The sequence below is a fragment of the Anopheles funestus genome, chromosome 2RL, assembly GCF_943734845.2.
Source record: "Anopheles funestus chromosome 2RL, idAnoFuneDA-416_04, whole genome shotgun sequence".
Taxonomy (NCBI): Eukaryota; Metazoa; Arthropoda; class Insecta; order Diptera; family Culicidae; genus Anopheles; species Anopheles funestus.
Genome location: NC_064598.1, coordinates 63,382,011 through 63,401,055, shown reverse-complemented (window position 1 = coordinate 63,401,055; position 19,045 = coordinate 63,382,011). Strand labels below are relative to the sequence as shown.

General features: G+C 38.2%; 1 protein-coding gene across 21 annotated transcripts in view; it reads left to right on the top strand.

Annotated features, from left to right (window-relative positions):
- The window catches only part of LOC125766101 (AF4/FMR2 family member lilli), a 76,939-nt gene that overhangs the window by 926 nt on the left and 56,968 nt on the right, over positions 1-19,045 (top strand). The window contains exons 1-2 of one of the 21 annotated variants that reach the window (XM_049431723.1): positions 4,200-4,621; positions 18,784-18,858. The exons of 8 other annotated variants lie outside the window; for them this stretch is intronic. The gene's annotated coding sequence lies outside the window, so the exon portion shown is untranslated. 12 more of the 21 variants (XM_049431725.1, XM_049431730.1, XM_049431728.1 and 9 more) reach the window with 12 other exon arrangements.

Below are 19,045 nucleotides of genomic sequence, written 5' to 3'. Positions count from 1 at the left end.
TTTCCTAACTGCACCGTCCAGTAGCAAAAGAGCCCTGTACCATTGTTACATTGTTGCATTGCACATGCAAACACACGCACACACACACACACACACGTGCAGCATAGTGGCAATCGGCATCCTTCTGTCGTCGTTGCGCCGGTATCCTTTGCACAGAGTGGTGCGAACGAGAGAAAGGATGAGACAAAAAATCACTCAGCAAAACTTTCAGAAATCCCATAAAAGTCCTTGTGCGGTTGACATTTGCGAGAAGCGAAGGGTACAATACACACACACACACATACATACACACGCACATCTTATGCATTTGTGTTTGTGGGTGATTGTGTGTGTGTGTTTGTGTGTGCGGACGTATGGTTGCGTGTTTTTATGATGTGTGCATTGCTATTCCTTCGTAGCATGCCATGCATGCGTGTGCCGATTTGAAGAAGTTTTGCTAGACTGTTGCTGCTTCTTCGGTTGGGAGTGAATTTTTCATAGCATTTTGATAAGCAGCATATTTACAGCTTTACAATTGATGAAGTTTGCATAATTCTCAAACCAGTAGTGGTGGTGCGCTGGCAAGTTTTCGGGATTTTCTTTTACATTTTCGTTTGTTGGTTCCGCGGACCGCTCGATGTACGTGAAACGTGCCGACGTGTGACACAAGCTTTCCTCCATAAATGTGTACGGTGAAAGCTGTAAAGACACTGTACGTGAGCGAAAAGAAACGATATAAAACAACAAAATGAGTGTAAGAAAAATCGGAGGAAAAAAACACACAGCGTAACACAAAGACCGTCAGCACAGTAGTTGATTTTCCGCCGAACTATTCGTTCATCCAAAGGTGAAGAAAGGGGTTAAAGGCAGCAAAGGAAGCCCTGCGTGAAGGTAGTACGTCGGCAAATGCAAACTCATTGAGTGAAGAGTACAAAAAAAATCTGTCGTATAGCATTGAACGCGAAACGAAAATTGGCTAGGGGTGCAAAAGGAAGTGCCAGCGAAAAACCCCACAAGCGGTGAAGTGAGCAGAAGCAGTTACCTACCCCCTTCCCAGTGAGAAGTGAATTCCGTCCATCGTTCCTAATGAGATGGTTTTTGGGTGAAGTAGGATGTGGACGATTTTGACGTCCGCCGAGAGGGCGAGAAAGGCAAATAACAAAAAAAAAAACACGCAACTCACTACGAGATACGAGCCAATTATAGAGAGGAGGCCTCAAGACTTGTGTGTGATTATGTGCGAGAATGGTGTAGACACGAATCGCGCGAGTAAAACCATCTCAGTGTGCGTGTGCTTTCGGTCGCACGTTGGTTCATTGGAGTCCGCCTTTCTTCTTCCCGTTCGCATCATCTTCTTCGGTAGACCTTTTGATTGTGACACACACAAGACACCGTGTGAAGAAGCGGGCTTGTGGCTCCACAACACAACACGGCAACAGTAGCCAGCAGCAGCAGCAGCAGCAGCAACACCAACAGCAGCTGTGAGTCGTAAGCCAGCCAGCGTGAATGAGAGCAGCCAACTCTTTAAAAACAAGTCAAACCCAATGAAATAGTTCGGGTTTGAAACGGGGAGAAGCTTGTCCGGAAATCAATCGGGTTGATGTCGCATTTCACAATTATTTGACTGTTTCTACCCCAAAAACAGAGTGTGTGTATTGTGTGCGTCTAGTTTCATTCGTGACTTTTTACCATCTTTAAAGAATGTCACGCGAACAGATTGTGATGCATATGACAAAGGACACCATCGCAAACATTGTTCACGTGCGAAAAGTAACATTGATTTCACGATAGGAAAAGTCAAACGGCCGCTTCTCAATCAACAACGATCACTACTCAACTTTGTCAAGCATTACTGGAAGGAATATTCCCATCCGAACGGGATTCCGTTTCGGAAAACTAACACCATCTCAAAAAAAAAAACGGCACACGAGAATAGGAAAGACTAGGAAGGAATAGGAAGCATAAAGGGGTGTTGAAGGAAAAACACAACCCCATATGTATGTACATTCCTACTGAGAAACCGAACTGAGATCGGATATGTATGGGTTTTTGTTTTTTAGGTTCATCTTCTGCTGTAAAAATGGCTCTTGGAAAATCTTGGAATGACGTGAAAAGGAAAACGACTTCCTTCCTAAAGCAAATGCACCTTTGAAGGGACGTTACCTTTTTCGGATAGTTTAAAGGCCCGTGTTTTCTTATGTCATGGTCGTAGGTCTTTTCTTTTAAAAAGTTTAACGGAATCTCTCATGCGATGGAGTTTTGTTTTTTGCTTTCTTTAAATTGTATTTGTGCACTCAACTGTTGCTAACTTTATAAACTTTGACATTTCTGCGCTGCACCAGCGTATTGCAAAGTGGAAAAAGGTTAGCTAGAATCATCTTTTTTCTAGTCGAAGGGTTTTCTTTTACAACTTGCACACATTTTCATGTTTTGTTTGTTAGATGAAAGTGCTTTGATTTAAGAGCAGAAGCATCAAATGGTATTGAAAGTTTTGAAAACTGTCCCAATTCGTAATTTAACATCCCTTTTCGATTTTGGACTATCAGATTTATGATGGCGATTATAGCAACGACAGGATGAAGATGCTTTAAACAAAGTACTATTTTTATAGAGTATTCTCGTCGGTCCTTCTAGTCGTGATAATGGCGCAAAATACACAGTTCGAGAACGTTGATTTTGGATTAATAGCAAAAACAAACGAAATCTTATCTTGAGTTACATTTTCCTTTGTCGTTTTCCTTAGTTTTATTTTATAAAATTCAGTACTAATTTCATAAAAAAAACTAAAATATAGTTTTGAACTGGTTTTTTCCGGCCATACACTTTACATATGTAAACATGTGAGGTTGGTAAAGTTTACGGTAAATTTTTCGGTGATTTCAAACAGTATAATTTATATTTACGTTGTTTTTCGTTAGGTTTTTGGATATTCTTTTCATTAACCTACCCAACCAATTGAAATACTTTACCAATACCGTTTCGTTTCTTCTTTGTCGTTTAAATTTACACCCGAAGCTAACCAGCACCAACTTGTGCTGTATTACGTGTAGCCAGGTCGTCGAGAAGTGCTTTGCGTCCGTGCGTAATATCTGCACCGAATGCACTCGCGTGGAATGCAGCCAAACTGTGATAGAGGTTTGTGTTGTTGCTTTTTTTTACATTTCGTTTCTCTCGGTTGTGAAATCAATTTGTACTAAATCAAGCGTATCGCAACGTTTCGCTCCGGCGTGCATTTATGTTTATTTTGCATTGACTGATCGGTCGTGCGTGTTAGTGCAATAGCACTTAGGTGCACGTGTATACGTGCATCTGTGCATCGATTATGATTGTTCAATTGTTACGTTGTTTTGTTTTGGAAAATAGTTGATACAACTAACAGTGGCTTCTTCATTCGTGGCATCGAACTGCGCTTAATGAGATTATTTACACTTGTTACTAGTTTTTCTCATATCCCGTGATCTATGAGTGAGCTCGAATGAGTGTGAGATTCATGTCGATGACTATTGATGGTGATGTAAGAAGAAAAGGAAGTCAAGTTGTACACGGCTCCGCAATTTTTGGTTGTGATCGTGGTGCATAAAAGATGTGAAAAAAATAATTAACGAGTATCTAAAAAATAGACCTAACTGCTGAAAATCATAGCAGAAGAGAGGCACGAAAAAATGCTGACTTTAAACGCAAAAAATGGCTTAGTGAAATTCAGTGCGATCGAAATGCTCAACGACGAAGAAAACGAGTTCACAGATCGTGTACGATAGTATGGTTGTGCGTGTGTAGTGGTGATGGTTATGGTTAAAGAGGATGTTGTTTTTCCTCATATCCCACAGTATATGCGTGCATACGCGAGTGTGTGTGTGTGTGTTTGTTTTTGTTGTTGGCAATGGTTGTTTTTTCCGACTTCATCAAAAGCCCGTGCAAATTCTGTGTCTCGTTCGACCCCCAAAGTAATGCGCAATCAAGTCGTAATCCGCGTGTCATGCGATGCATAGCCACACACATAACGCAATTATCTACCGTTTTGCGTATATACAGTGCAGACCATGTGTCCGTGTGTGTGTGTGTGTGTTTGTGTGACCAAAACGATCACCGTTTCTAAATGTGATAACTCGCGTAATCGTAATCAGCAAGTGAGCAGCATGATTAAACATACACCGGACGTTTGTAGTTGTGAAATGTATGTGACGAACGCGTGAACGTTTCGTGAATTATATACGGTGCGTTTGTATGATTGTGTGCGTGCGGTTAGCTTGTACGTAGTGGTGCCAGTGTAATGAAAGCCTACTGTGACGCAAACACACGTTATGGCACACGGGTGCAGAGGGAAAAAACACACAACAGCGCAAAACACTCACACGAAGAGCAAAGTGGTTGGGCATTTACAATGCGAATACCTTACCGAAGGTTGAAATGGTGCACCCCTTAAACGTTATGCGCTATTGATTGGTGAGCGTACGCACACAAAGCCATCACAAATTCAATCATTGAGGAAGAACAAAAGCTCTCGCGCAACACGAAAACAGCTGCTGCATACCGTAGCAACGATGACAGCGGAAGGAGAAGCGGGACAAAAAAATAATACCAGACGAGATTGTTGGTGTGTGTGTGTGAGCAGTGAGCATAAACCAATTCATTCAGCGCCAAGGTGAGTAAATTTATTCGCTAGTTCAAGGGTTGTTGGTTGCTTGCACAGTTAGGGACGATGAGAAGCCATTGCTGTCAGTGAATGATGATCATCATGCACTTGAAAGCTTTGAGATTTGTGGCGATCACTGTTTATTGCAGCACTAAATTGCTCACGCCTTTACGTTTGTGTACGTGGTTTTTGTAACGAATGCGACATTTTTTTTAAATTTTTTTTATTTACATGAATCGATTGATAGCTCTGTAAAGAGCTGTAGGGGGTTCGTTTTTTATGTTTTATTTAAATTGTTTTACGACTAATTATGGCCGATACATTGTATCCGTTATCTAGCCAGCCAATTATAGCAATTGCTATTATATTATGTAAACACAATAACAACAAATATCGTACTATACACACTGAACACTAGAAAAACATCGAGAATCGAGAGAGAAAAAAAACAAAACATAAAAATTACAATGTGTCACAAAAAATCAATTCCAATTGTTGATTGACACAGTATATTTATAAAAGCGTAAAGAACAAACAAACAAATACTGTGCATTCCATTGCCACAAGCCTTTTTTGTCTGATTTATTGATTTTTTTATTAGTTACATCACTCTGCGTTCGATGCTTTAAAGACTATTAGATAGATATCAGATTTGTGGATGATATTCAATTATATAATTCGAATGTAATGCAAATTACGCTAAACTATTTACCGGACGGATTTAATATTCCATGCAACCTAATGAAACGTTTGCGATAGTGCGCTATTAGAATTCTCCGACGGATTATAGCAGCACCCAGCAATCAATCGATAACACTCGTTAATCAATCAATCCCGTCCAATTGCTTCCAAATGCCTCCGAGAAATTGACACACCGTATACGACTGGGGGTTTTTGGTGTGTGCTGTGTCCTCTCGCAGTGTGTATGTTGAATGCTGTGTAGCAATAGCACTGTGATAAGTGGCGTTTTCCGTTGAACGAATCGTTCGGCTCTGTGTTTGAGAGTCATCGGTCACACATTAAGACGTTAGCAACAGGACTGGCAAGCGAGAGAACCCCTAGAAAACGATAAACGAAGGAAAAAGATTAATACGAATATAAGAGTATGCGTAGTTGGTTTATCTTTTGCCAGGCCAGTGGTTTTGAAAAACTAAATAGTAAATTTAAAAAAAAAATAGTACACAATCGCATCCTGTCGTGCACACAAAATATTTCCATTGTTTTTCTTCTTGCTTTGCATGCGTGTGTCTTTTGTTTTTGGTGGTATTGTACTGCACTCTGTCCACTTTGCCGTTGTATGCGTATGTTTGTTTGTATGCGTTTCGGTTGAACGCGAAGTGTGCCACTTTGCAGGTGGCTTGGGGTTTTTTTTTGCTGCTGTCGGTTAAGCCAACTTGGTCGATTGTGTAAATGGCCTGCTGTGCGTGTGTTGGTGAGATACGCGCGTCGTACCTTGGTGGGTGGTTGGGTGGGTTTTTTTTGCTCATAGATCAGTGCTAAATGCTCATTGCCACCGTCAGCAAAGGGGTGGAGAAGCACCTTCAGTTTGTTCGGTTTCGTTGTTGTTGTTTGTTGTTGTCTTCAAAGCTTGCATGATGGCCCTGAGACAGATGACTTCGAGTTTGGAGAATTGGAATTAAAGATCGTATAGAGTGTCTGCGGTGGACGGGGAAGGAGGGTGGGTGGGTAAACATAGTCGCGTCTGTGATTAATTGCAACACCCGTGCGGTGGTGTACTCGAATTGGTAGGTGGCCCTCACAAACATGGGTGGTGTTTCACCATGTTGTTGTGCTAATAGAGTAGAATACAATGTTTTATGTTCTGTATGGCTTAAATTGTATCTATATTGGTGTGTCTCGCTTTGCGCAAATTGCAATGGGTGCATCCGCTTTTTTTATTTCTCTTTTAAGGTATTTTACATCAAATTCAAATAATTTTTCGTCTGGTGTATTTAGTATCATGTGAGTTAAAATACTTTGAGCGTATAAAATCAACGGGAATTACATATTGGTCAGACCAGTGGTGTAGTAAATTTGTTTACTATTGTCATTTCATCCCAATTTTCCAATGTTGATACAATCTTTTGATGCACTGATGAGTCACTCAAATGGTGAAGGTGGGTGAAAAACCAATGATTCATTCATGTACAAGGGTATTTACTGGTCCTGTACGTTTTCTGACTAACTATTCAGCTATGGTAATTCAAGCCACAGATAGTCGTATACATTAGCCCAGGCAGACCAAGATGGACATCGCTTTACTGAGCCAAATAAGCAGAGTAAGATTGGAGGTTACTACCGTGTATGTGTAATGCATGTAAGCAAAAATAGGTTTTGAGGTTAAGCTGCATTCAAGTGATCGTGTTTGTGGTGAATTTATAATAATACAATTTTTTTGATGATATTTAATTGTTTTTCTTTGAGTATAAATTAATTGTTTTTCTTCATTGTGTAACTATGAATACTATATTTATAATTTGATAATTTAATATTATCATAAAACTCTATTTTGGTAAATTGATTAAAAATACATTTTATTTTCAATATGTCAAAAAATATTGAAAAAAAATTAGGCAAAAATATGCGAGGCCACAAAGAAGCATATCGCGTAATGTTGCGTGCTGTTGTGATGTTTAATGTTTAAAAATATGTCGTGACGGACAGTTAAAAACTTCCGTGCATTACCCCTTAGAAGAAAAGCTAAATTTTAACACGGATGTCGTCTCTCCATGCGCTTAAGGTCGGTCTTCTATTAATAGCATTGCAATGTTATCGGGTTCTGTTCCACGTTCCCACGCAAAAACCCTGAATTGGCTTTGTTTTGTCCGCCGGTTACAGATATGCTCAAAAATAGTCCAAAAGTAAACCCACCTACCCACCCACATTTTCCATGAACGCACTTTCTCTTGGGATATTACACACAAAAAAAGAAGAAGTCTATTTTTGTTGTTGTTGCTACTTTCTGCAAGTATTAAATTTGTTTTGTAATCACTTGGAAAATGAGGCTTCTCAAACTTGGTTGCGAACAGTTAGCTGTTCGGCTTACTTTTGCGGAAGAACTGATTTCCATTTCCACAGTTTAAACAGTTGCTTGCACAGATGTTTTCAAAACAACCAACTTTCGGGGTGAAGTGTTGCGGAGACTTTCCTGCGCAATCGTTTTACTACGTTTTTGACCTGTTCGTTAGGATAATCAATAAAAGAAATTTTGCTATTTTGCAGCGCATTGGTCGAGCATGGTTTCAAATTGTTGAATTATGTTTTTACAATAGATTGTTTAGTTTATACTGTAGAAGGAAAAACTCAATCACACACACACATGGAGTACAGTAAAAAGTAACATAACTGTCAAAGGTGGACGCAAATCACAACTACTGGGGTCGTAAGGAATGAGCTCGTAATAGCACGGATGGTGGGTGGAAGCATGAAAACGGTCGCTTTGGGCACGTTTATTTTTGTTCCAGCGCCATGTGCACCAGCGGGCTAGGGTGAGTATAGTGGGTGCCAGTCGAACGAGGCGATGTTTTCCCTTCGAATGTTTACGATAAAACAAGAGGACAGATATCAACGCCGACGGGCAAGAGTGAGACGGGGAAAAACGGTTGACGCGTGCGTTATGACCGGTTTCGGGAAAATATGTTGTGCCGTCGCTTTCTTTTCTGCTCATTGTATCCTCGTTTGGTGGCTTCGTTTCACTGTGCCGTTCTGTTCTTTTCACGTTTGCATCACCACCAACCGGGCCACCTTCTTTTCGGGCGCACTTTGTCTTGGGTGCACCCTTACTTTCTTTGTTATGATTTTGTTTTGGAAGGGCCACTATGCGGCCTCACGCTCACACTCACTCTCACTTTCTCACATTTCGTACTCGTTGAATGCTGTCTCGCTTCTCGCGATCATTCGCGTTCTTGTTCACCCATTTTGGCAACGTTCACGCTTTAAATGCGTTTAACTTTTGGTACCAAATTTGGTGTCACCAAATTCGGATTTTGGAATATTTATTTATATATTCAATTTGTATCTTTTTTTATCGTGATTAATTTGTAGACGCTACAGTTTATTAAAAGTTATTGTTTTGTAAATTAATTGCAAAAATACTGTGAAGGTAGCACTTTTCAAAAGGGCATTAAACTGTTCATCATAATAACCCTTGCGGATTGCGTTGGACATCGAGCGGCGGCGGTGGGCTCGTTGGTTTGCCATTTGCCTATATACTGCGCAAGACTAAATTCAGGATAGAATACTACAGCTTCTCCTTCAAATTGCTCTACCGAACCCTTTTTCCCTCCCATCGCAATCGTCGGAACAATGTCACGATGTTTTATTTTCACTATGCATATAATTTTTGTTGGCCGGCTATGGCACTCTTGACAGTTGTTTTGGATTTTCGAGCTACAGCTAAGCGTTCTGTGTGAAATGATGGGTCGTTTTGTTTACTTTGTATATTAGCAGTATTTTGTTTCCCCGTGAGAAGCAATTTTTCAAACAGTGTTTTTATGCTTTGGTGGTTTTTATTTATACATTTGTGAGTTTGTTTGCTATGTTTGTTTTGCGAATCCATTTCCCTTTTTGCATTGATTTATGAAAATGTTATATTGGAAATTCGTGTATCTATTAGATAAGGTAGTGATCATTTTGAAATGTAAAATAATTTGAAAAATCAACGCACACCTTAATTCATTGTAAAGTTTGCTAAATTAAATATAATTTGTTGAAAAAGTTAATTGCTGCTTTTACTTGCTTAAGGTTTCAGTATGTTTATTTAAAAGAACTTTTCTTGTTTGAGGCAGCCTGCCAACAAAAAAATGGAATTCATTGTATATGAAAAAAGAAGACAAATTAATTATGTTAAGAGAATAGTTCTACACGGCAAATAGTTCTTGCTGCATTTGACAAATGAGTTTGCCAGGAAGAGAGAAGCAGAACAAAAATACTCTCGAACAATAGAGACAGTTTGTAAAAATATACAAATTCTCCCATGTTTAGGTTTTAAAGGGCACACAATTTGTTTTTTTTTTTTACTTTTATAAGCTGTACGCCTTCCGTGTGCAGTGATGCACCATATGTGAAAATTGAGTTTTGTGGTTTGTGCACAGTTAGGGAAATGGTAAAAGAATGGCGAAAAATCGCGAAACGATTGTAAATGCTGTCACGGTGTGTTTTAGCAAACTGCTGCTACCGTTTCATTGTGACTGAAAATATGAGTAAAGTGAAAAAAAGCTAGAATTATGAATATCGATTCGATAGCGAGCAATCTTCTGCGTGTTGTGGTTCACCTTGGCCGCCACCACGTGACTTCTGTTTACGGTGTGCGTGTATGTCTACAGCCTGAAGTCGAGTGAAATTGTCTGTAGAAGTGTGTCTGACTCAATTTTTATATCAATTTACTTTGTATGCTGCACCCGAGCGAACGATTTTTCTTATTGTAGTCGATCAATAATGGTGCGGTATTGGAATACTTTTCGATCGCTAACAGAATCTAGCGTGACGCTGGTCAATCAAGAATGGCAAGAATCCAATGAACAGTGTAACTGTGTAGTATGTCCATGGGTTTGGCGCGTGGTTGAATTTTTATGCTACCGATAGGGGCGCTCGGGTGTTTTATGTTGATGGTATCGAAGTAAAACCGACAATGATATTCGTGACCGAAAAAGTTGATGGATCAATCAAACGCTCGTCAACTTATTTGGAGTGTTGTTTTGTGGGAGCCGGGAGTCTTTTTGATTTTTGATCTAGATGTGGTTTAAATTGTGTATCAGTTATGGAAGTATGCAGCTTTTATATTCCTCGAGCTAAAATAATATTGATATGTTTCGATAATAAAACAATTCAGTAGTTTTAATTTACGTCTTGTACAGACAATCAACAGCAGATTCGAATAGCAGTTTCAATCAATATTGAAATTTTAGTTATTTAGTAAGTTTAGATGATCAATACTAAAGCTATAAAGATTGTTAAACGTTTGGCGAATGAATTATAAACAATTTAGAAAAGCTGTATTACGTTGTATAATTTTTGTAGTTTAGTAAAATGCTATAACTTAATGTTTAAGTTGGCTGTTTATTCGGTGCTAGCTTTCCATACCAACAGATGAGCAAAATTAGCCTGTATATTTGAGATTAGATTTTTTCATACTAAAAGTTTCGAAGTTCAAAAAAAAATTCAAATACCAAATCATATGTAATATTGAGTTAAGAAAAGTTAAAATTAAAATATAGCATTATATAAACTACAAGTTCAGTTGTTATTAGAGAATATAAAGTATTGTGAAGAAATAGAAATATTAAATTTATGGCTTTTCCATTTCAATTAAACAAATGTTCAGATATTTTTTTTAGCTTTTTAGTATCTAATCTTTTATTTATTAATGATATTCAATTATATCATTTAGACCAACTTAAAATTATAATTTTGCAAGGCTAATCACCTTTTTGAAATTAAATAAAACAATTATTATCATTAAAACTATTCCAATCCGAGTAAATATATGATTTGACTGATTTTAAAAGATGTACGATATGGATAAATTAATTATGCAATTTTCAAGTCATTACCATGTAGAGAAAAGAGAACATCAACTACTAAAAAAATTGTTTAATTTTCAATTTCGCGCTGTACACGTACACAATGGTGTAAAACAGATGGAATATTCACTATTTTTGTAGTTTGTTTGCATATATTTCTTTCGTTTAAAATTAGTTGTTCAGATCAATATGTCATCATTAATCGATAAATATTTTTTTGCTAATATACGTCCCCTAATTCCTACTACAAACGTTTATAACCATCGAACGGAACAGGCATAAAGCTGTAAATTATTTTTTCGTCCCTTTTCACGGTTATTCTGATCGTGAAATTGAAAAGCTTGCAAGTGTATCAACTGCATGAATAATGACGCTCGCAAAGAGGATGTTATAGTATTATGATACCCAAGAACAAATTTTTTTTAACATTCGCTTGTTTCTCTTCAAACTTTTACACATTTGAGATTACATTGGGGTTATTTGAGATTTTCCAGGCTCTTCTTATGACGCACTTTGTAGCGTAAGAAATGGAACATTTGAATAAACAGATTTCATGCACGTAATTGGTGACAGAGTAGGTTGTGACAGCTGTTTTTACTGCTTTGCTTGTTTTCTTTTGCCGTATAGCGTGGTATTCCACATTTACCATGTTCTATCTCTCTTGTGCTTCCAGTTGTTATGACCGCATAAGTGCATTATATTTTACGACCGTTTAAATGCATTTCCAAAACCAGTGCGCCCGTGTGGTGATGGGTGTGTGATACAGCGAAGCGATTGACTGCAACTTTGTTGTGCACGAGTACGGCTACAGCGCGCAGTATCAATGTGTCGATCTTCTTAAAGATTGTGTGTGAGAATTTGTGAGTGCATAATGAGAAACACCCTTACCGCGACGATACGTACACACGGCAGTGAGGATGAGCACAGCTGGGTTTGGTTGACGTGTCTCCGTCCGTAGAATACATGCACACATGTTCGCTTCACACACTCGATGCCCGGTTTCGGATTGCAAGCAGAGAATAAGTAGGGTTGTTAATCGGTCATAAAAACCGCGTCACCCTCGTTTGGTGCGACGGGTACACGCCTTCACTGGCACGGAGGTCCAAAATAGCCCGTAGACCGTAGAGAAGGTAAGCAACAGTTGGTTTCTTCGCAAAGTGCATACTGCAAGAACATTCCTTAGCGCGAGCATTACTTCATCTGCTTCCGGTGCGGTGCGGTGGAATATTGGAAACGTTGAAAGCTGTGCGTGTGTGCGCTTGACTGGTTCGATCAAATGTTTTACGGACGCATTATACGTTTATTGCCTTATTATACAACCGAATGAGATGAAATGGTCTTGTTATACGATATCGATGACACGGACATTTGTGTGGAAATTTTTTTATCAAACTTTGGAAATGCAGTTTGCACGTTGCTGTTGTGATTAACTCGTTTGTGGAATTTAAATTCGATTTATTTATTTATTTTTAAAATGTTAACTTGCGTTACCGTTATAGATTTTTTTTTTATTTTGTAAATGTTAACTTGCGTTAACTAATAAAACAATTTGAGCGTAGTTTTTTTACTGACATATTTGAGTTTGTTTGACGTAAATAATAGAAAAAGATAGGTAATTTTGAGCGCTTTTCAAGACAACATTTAGATCAACAAATTTTGAAACTTTAATTTAAAAAATCTTTGATGATTTTTCCAGTATTTTTTTGCTCTAAATGGTTGAGTGAAAAGTGAAAATGTTTCAAAATTTGCCTTCTACGGTGTCGATCGTTCTTGTTGAAATTTAACGTCAAGCAATCGTGTGTAAAACGTTTTACAAAGCTTCATTTGTACAATCTAATAATCAATAAGTCAATTCACCGAACGAAGATGTCGCGAATTGTACAAGAAACAGAAAAAAGATAAAAAAGGACTAGGGGTTTTTCTCGGTTCTTACTAGAGATCTGTCCTACAACATGAACCGCCAGTTTACTTGCCAACATTTCTTGATTTCATATAATTTTTTTTACGCTGCTTTGGTTTCATTTCGGTGAAATACAGTATGCTGTCGTTACCTTATCGTAGGCCTATTTTTAGTGCCACTGTACCGTACGAGTATATTTGTGTGCCTTTCCGAATCATATTTCGGCACTTTGACCCAGCAGGTGGTTATGTTTTTGATACGGTACGTGTAGGAGGAATAAGAAACAACGTTATTGAGCCAGAAAAAGTTCGACAGCTTCTTGCGTAGCACAACTATAAGTTGTAGGTGTTATTTTTTCTTCTAAAAACGCTTGGAAAGCACAAACGTGAATGTATGTATATGTGCGGAATTGTCAAAATTATTGCAGCGCAAGAAAATCGATTGAAAAGCACATAAACGAAGAGTAGTCTAACACACTATCATGCCAAACTGTTTTGTTGTTTTGTTTTTCGTTATGATTATGGATACAATAAATGAAGAAAGAGTGGTATCATTTATGCAAGTGTCATTTGAATAAAAAAATGTCTTTTTGCTCTTGAAGGAGTCATGATTCTTTGTAGCATCCTTTGACTCACTCATAAACGAATCATATCACTATTGAGTTAAAAAGTCAAATGACACTTTTATGCGTCAAATTTACAGAAAGTAAAAGTAAAATGATACTTTCACCAGTTTTTCAACTCAAGAGTGATATGATTCGTTCATGAGTGAGTCAAAGGTTGCCAAAAAGAGTCGTGACTCTTTCAAATGTCAAATGATACTTTTACGCGTCTTTCATGAGTGATATCACTATTTTAAGATTTTTTTAAGGTTGAAGGTTAAATTGCAATGGAACTAATAACTCTTTGTCGAGAGTCGAATTAACTAAATCACAAGAAAGATTAAATTCACTCATTCATTCTCACTCAGTTTGCACATTGCAGTTTGCGCGGTGCCGATGGGATTTGATGTTGCTGCTGTTGGATGAAAGACTGACACATTTTAGATACCTTTTTTAAATTAAAGTTAAATTAGGTCTAGCTACTGTTTAAAACTCTGCCATTTATTATACTATCTCTTTTCGTTCGAATCAGTTGTGTTCGCTTTCACACTTTCTCCCACGAAGATGTATCTGTAATGTCGACAAAGCGGATGGTTTCTTAACTCGTTCGCACGCGTACATTGGGGTGGTATTTTTTGCTTCATCAGATACGACACACACACACACACACAAACAGAGTGAAAGACCATCGTAAAGTTAACATTCCTTTCACTCTCAACCATGGCGGCCTTGGGTTGTTGGCACACCCGGGGGGATAGGGTGGGTTTTGTGAAAAGAGGTCGTTACAGTGGAAGTCACCCTCACCGTTGCAGGCCGGCCTGCAGACAGATTTTAAGTGCACTTCTTCCCTTCGCATGCAAAAAATCTTCTTTCTCTTCTTTATTCCCGTGCAACCCACTGTACGCTACACAACAGCAGTAGTACGACGTGGGTGTTTGGATAGGTGTCCCCACCGTTGTGGTTCTGTGTTCTGCATGCTGCCGTTTTTTCGTTGATCGAGTTTTGTTTTGTGTGTGTGTCTGTTTTTTATGTGGCATCGTGATTTGTGTGTGACTAATACTGTTTCGTCTCGGTGAGCGGCTGTTGCTTTTGAATATATTTTCTATTTTCGGACCACCGTCTAGGGCGAGCAAACTTCCCTTCTCTTCTGCCCTCACTTTCCTTTCCTTATTTTCTTTCTTTCACGTATGAGATAGTGGAACAGAATATCATCATCCCATCACAACAATTAGGTGCAAATTAGTTGTATCTGACCAGAAGACCAGATTACATTGTATTGATTGAAGATTTTGATGTGGAATTTTTTTTTCCAACCACCAATGGGTTTTTACTAAAATTCTTATATTACCAACATGGTGTAATGAGAGTTACGCTCATTTTTAGAAGCTCTTATTACCGACATCGTCCCACGCAAGGTTTTAGTGAAGTCGAATAAACGTATTGAATGGGCGCGAGTTGTACAAAGTACGGATAACAGGATAAATGGAAGGATTATGCTGTCTCCGATTAGCGTGCAGCAGCAGCAGCACCATTGCTTTGTTTACTTTGCCCCAAACGAAAGTGAACTAATCCACTTAGGCGTGTTGATTTTGTATGTTTAAGGGATGAAGGGTAAAAAAAAACGATGTAAAACACGGAGTGTGATTTTACATCACATTCCGTCTAGGCAGTGAACCCCAAATACTGGATAAGGGGAATATTTCCACATTGCGTGGTATAATTAAATTTAGCTACTATTACACATTTCTTCATGAGTACTAATTTGTTTTGTACTTTGTTTGTAACGTTTAAAATTATATCATTTTTAAGTGAGTAAATTCTTCTTCGTCATGGCATTGGGGAAGGTATGTCTTTGTGCAACAACTAGTAAAGCAATCAAAAAATATTGTCGTTTATCGGCATTTTATTGACAACATCGTTCATTTGATATCGTTTGAACGATTGCATGATAAGTGGTGGGGTTGCGGATAGTGCCTTTATCTCAATTAAATTATCTTTTCCTTCATGATGAACGGATGATGTTTTCTCTTTCTCTTGCCACTACGCGATAAGACCACTCAGATTGTCTCATAGAATGTAGAAAGTAAATCGTTCGTCGGCAAGGCTAAGTTGTTACCATTTTTTGTTGCTTGTTTATCTCGGCTGCAATGGGTGGCATTCGCTGGCTTTTGGTGTAGCAAATCGCTTCTGATCGCTATAAACCATTCAGCGAAAAGATTCACCAATTGTGGGTGGAAAAGAAGGCGATCCGTTATTTCCCGTAAGTATACGCGTGCTTTCCTGCGCCTTTTCGCGGTTATAGCAGCAGACAGCAGCGATGTTATTCCGCACCGTGGTCTTCCAAACCATTGCGGTGTATATTCGACGTTACGTTGGCGATTGAAAATGGTACATTTTTATCACACACTTTTTTTACTGTTATTTGCTTTTGGCCCTTGTCCGCTAGTTCTAATCCATTTTGTCGAAAGTCCAAATCGAATGGTACCACGGTCAAACCGACGACTATCCTGTATGGCCTTAAAAAATGACTCTTAAAAAACGAAGAGTTTGAAGAAATTTTTTAGTTCCTTTGCTTACGAACGGTGTTTGGTACTTGTGATGCGATGGAAAACGTTAAAGCTACCGCAACCTACTTTCTGTGAGCATGTAGCATGCCCCGACGTTTAAGTATCATCACTATTCGCAGGTCGATTTCCTTGTTAGGGCGAAATGTAAGTACCTTGCCCTGGAAATTCGATGTGTTTTGGGTGGATTTACTTTACTGCATGCGAAGATTTTGTGCTCTTATTTAATGCTACGATGTTGCAAGCGATACCTTTCATTAATTTATGGTCAAAATTAGAAATTTTTTGTTTTTCATAATAAAATTGGAAAGGTTTTTAATTGCAAAAATTGCGAAAAACACACTAAAATTTTGTGTTGCGCAACTGGTTTCGTAGTATCCGTATTATCCCGTGTCGTTCTGCATATAAGTTTGAAGCGCCCAGACAAAGAATTATTTCGCAAAACAAATCTTATTTTTTTTTTTTACACATCACGTTTTTTTTAAATAAAGTTCGATTTAATCATAAAACAATTAATTGTAGCAAGAATGTAAATATGTGAAACTAAATTCACTTGTTGAATTCATTTTTATTTTTTTATTGAAAAGATGCCTAACTTTATTGTAAATGATATTTAGGTTAATAATAATCTTTTAAATACCATTGATATACGAAGAAAGGCGTGAAAAAATATAATGGAGGGAAATTCAATTTGAACTTAAAGCAGATTTGTGAAGCTTTTGAAACGTCAACTGTTTTTTTCCTCTAAAGATTCTTCAATCTCAATGCAAAATAGACTGTTGAAAAATATGTTTGATGAATTATAACAACCAACTAACTGATGCGGTTGATGGTTACTCAGTGCAAAATTATGACCGCTCAACGGTGGTAGCGTGAGATGGTAGTGTTGAATTTTATGATCCTGTCTACGTTGATTTTCTTAAAAGCTTTCTTTCAATGCTGAACCAACCAACCCAAGCAAACCGGCACTGGCATGTGTCCCATCTTCGCCAGTGTTTGATGTTTTATCGTTCGCGTTTGGTGAACGCACGTCTAGATATCGTGAACTATAAGGAATTTGCAATACACACGAAACGACAAGTTTTCGAAAAAGAGCGATGGGCGGTATCTGTAGGGGGAGCTGCGGGTGCATGAAAAATGTTTTATTGAGAGCTTTTGCGTTGCATCTACGAAGCAGACGGTTTGCCGAATAGGTTAAACCGAGGGATCCGTTCTGACGGAGCGAAAATGCCACCGAAGGAAAAAAGGGTTTGAAGCCACAGTAAAAAGGTCGCTTAAAATATCTAACTTCCATTGAGAAACAATCTTACGATGTTAAGATAAAGTTTACCAAGCATTAAAAATGTTACGAAACGTGTTACACACAGACACACACACAAAAGAACAATTCGAAGATGAATTATATAGTGGAGTTTGATTTTTCTTTTCAATGAGTTCACTCATGGATTGCAACGAGGCTCCATTGATACCGTTTTACTTCAGTGTTCGTTATGTCGTGACACGAAACAATATTTGAGTTTGAAAGCTGCTTTATAATTTTGCTCTTTCAACACAACATGCTATTGAAGCTTGTAATTAAATTTAAATGTCAGTCAACCAGCTCGGTAGCCGAAAGGGAAAAGATCTCCGTCCCCTTGCGGGTAATTAAATGACATAACGAATTATAACCGATTGTAATGATGATAATGATGATGATGCGCCGTTTGTTTAATCGATTTGTTCGACTGAGAAGTATCACTATAGCTGGAGGGCATGTAAAAGCGAAGCAATGATGTTATTGTTGGTAAAAAGAAACAAATAATTTCCGTTTGACGAAGTCATTAAACTTGTGCGTAAATTAAATAACTCAAGCATTGCAAGTGCACGCTCAATCAGACGGTAATGTCCATATAAATATTGAAATCTCATCTTCGACGATACTGCAATTGCAACTCTTGCAACCACACACACACACACACACACAAATCATTTCAAATCAGAAATAGAAAAGTTGGTAAAATGAGTGTAACGCTCTTGGAGAGAGTAATGAACAGTATCTCCAATAAATTTACTGGCATTTTGCCAGCAACAAAAGGTATTGCTTTCAGTCGAATTGATGATGATGTTCTTTGCTTTATTATTTTCAGGATCTTGACCTTCTTGCATCCATTAAGGGGTAATTGTTTTCAGATTACTTGGAATTAAGGGAGGTTTTGAAACGTGGGGTAAGGTCAATGAATAATGTGATGAGCTGCCACATTTCTCTCCGGGCTGCAGATGATCAGTAATATGTTGGGCTTTACCATTGTGAGGAAAGGATACAATGCTTCTGTTACGTTTTGAAACCTTTCCGGGATTGGGGCCGTTTTCATGATGTTGGTAAAAGGAAGTGTATGATACTCCTCCAAGTAAACGTTGAATTGGAATATCTTTCCATCTGCACAAATCGGCCTTGATTGAGGTTTTCTGATCTGTGATTGAATCGGGTGTGATTCCTTTTTCCTGATTATTTACTATTGCTGTTGCTCTGTTTGCCGTTTGTTAGAAATAGTGTTTTATGTATGTTTACTCATTTTCTATTTTTATTCTTTCTTTCTTTCTTTCAGAACATCGACAGTGGTCGATATCGACTCTTCAATACAACGTTCTACGTGTACAAGTCTGCTGGCGTAACATAGAGAGTGCTGTATCAGAGATGTATAAGCTCACGTGTCATTATGCGACGAAAGAACTCGGAAGATTAAAAAAAAGAAAAACAAACCCCCCACCTCATTTAACGTGGACCGCATCACAGTGAACGTTCTTTAGCAAACATATGTGGAACATGATCTAGCATAAGATCTTTGCTGCTATGTATCATATCATGTG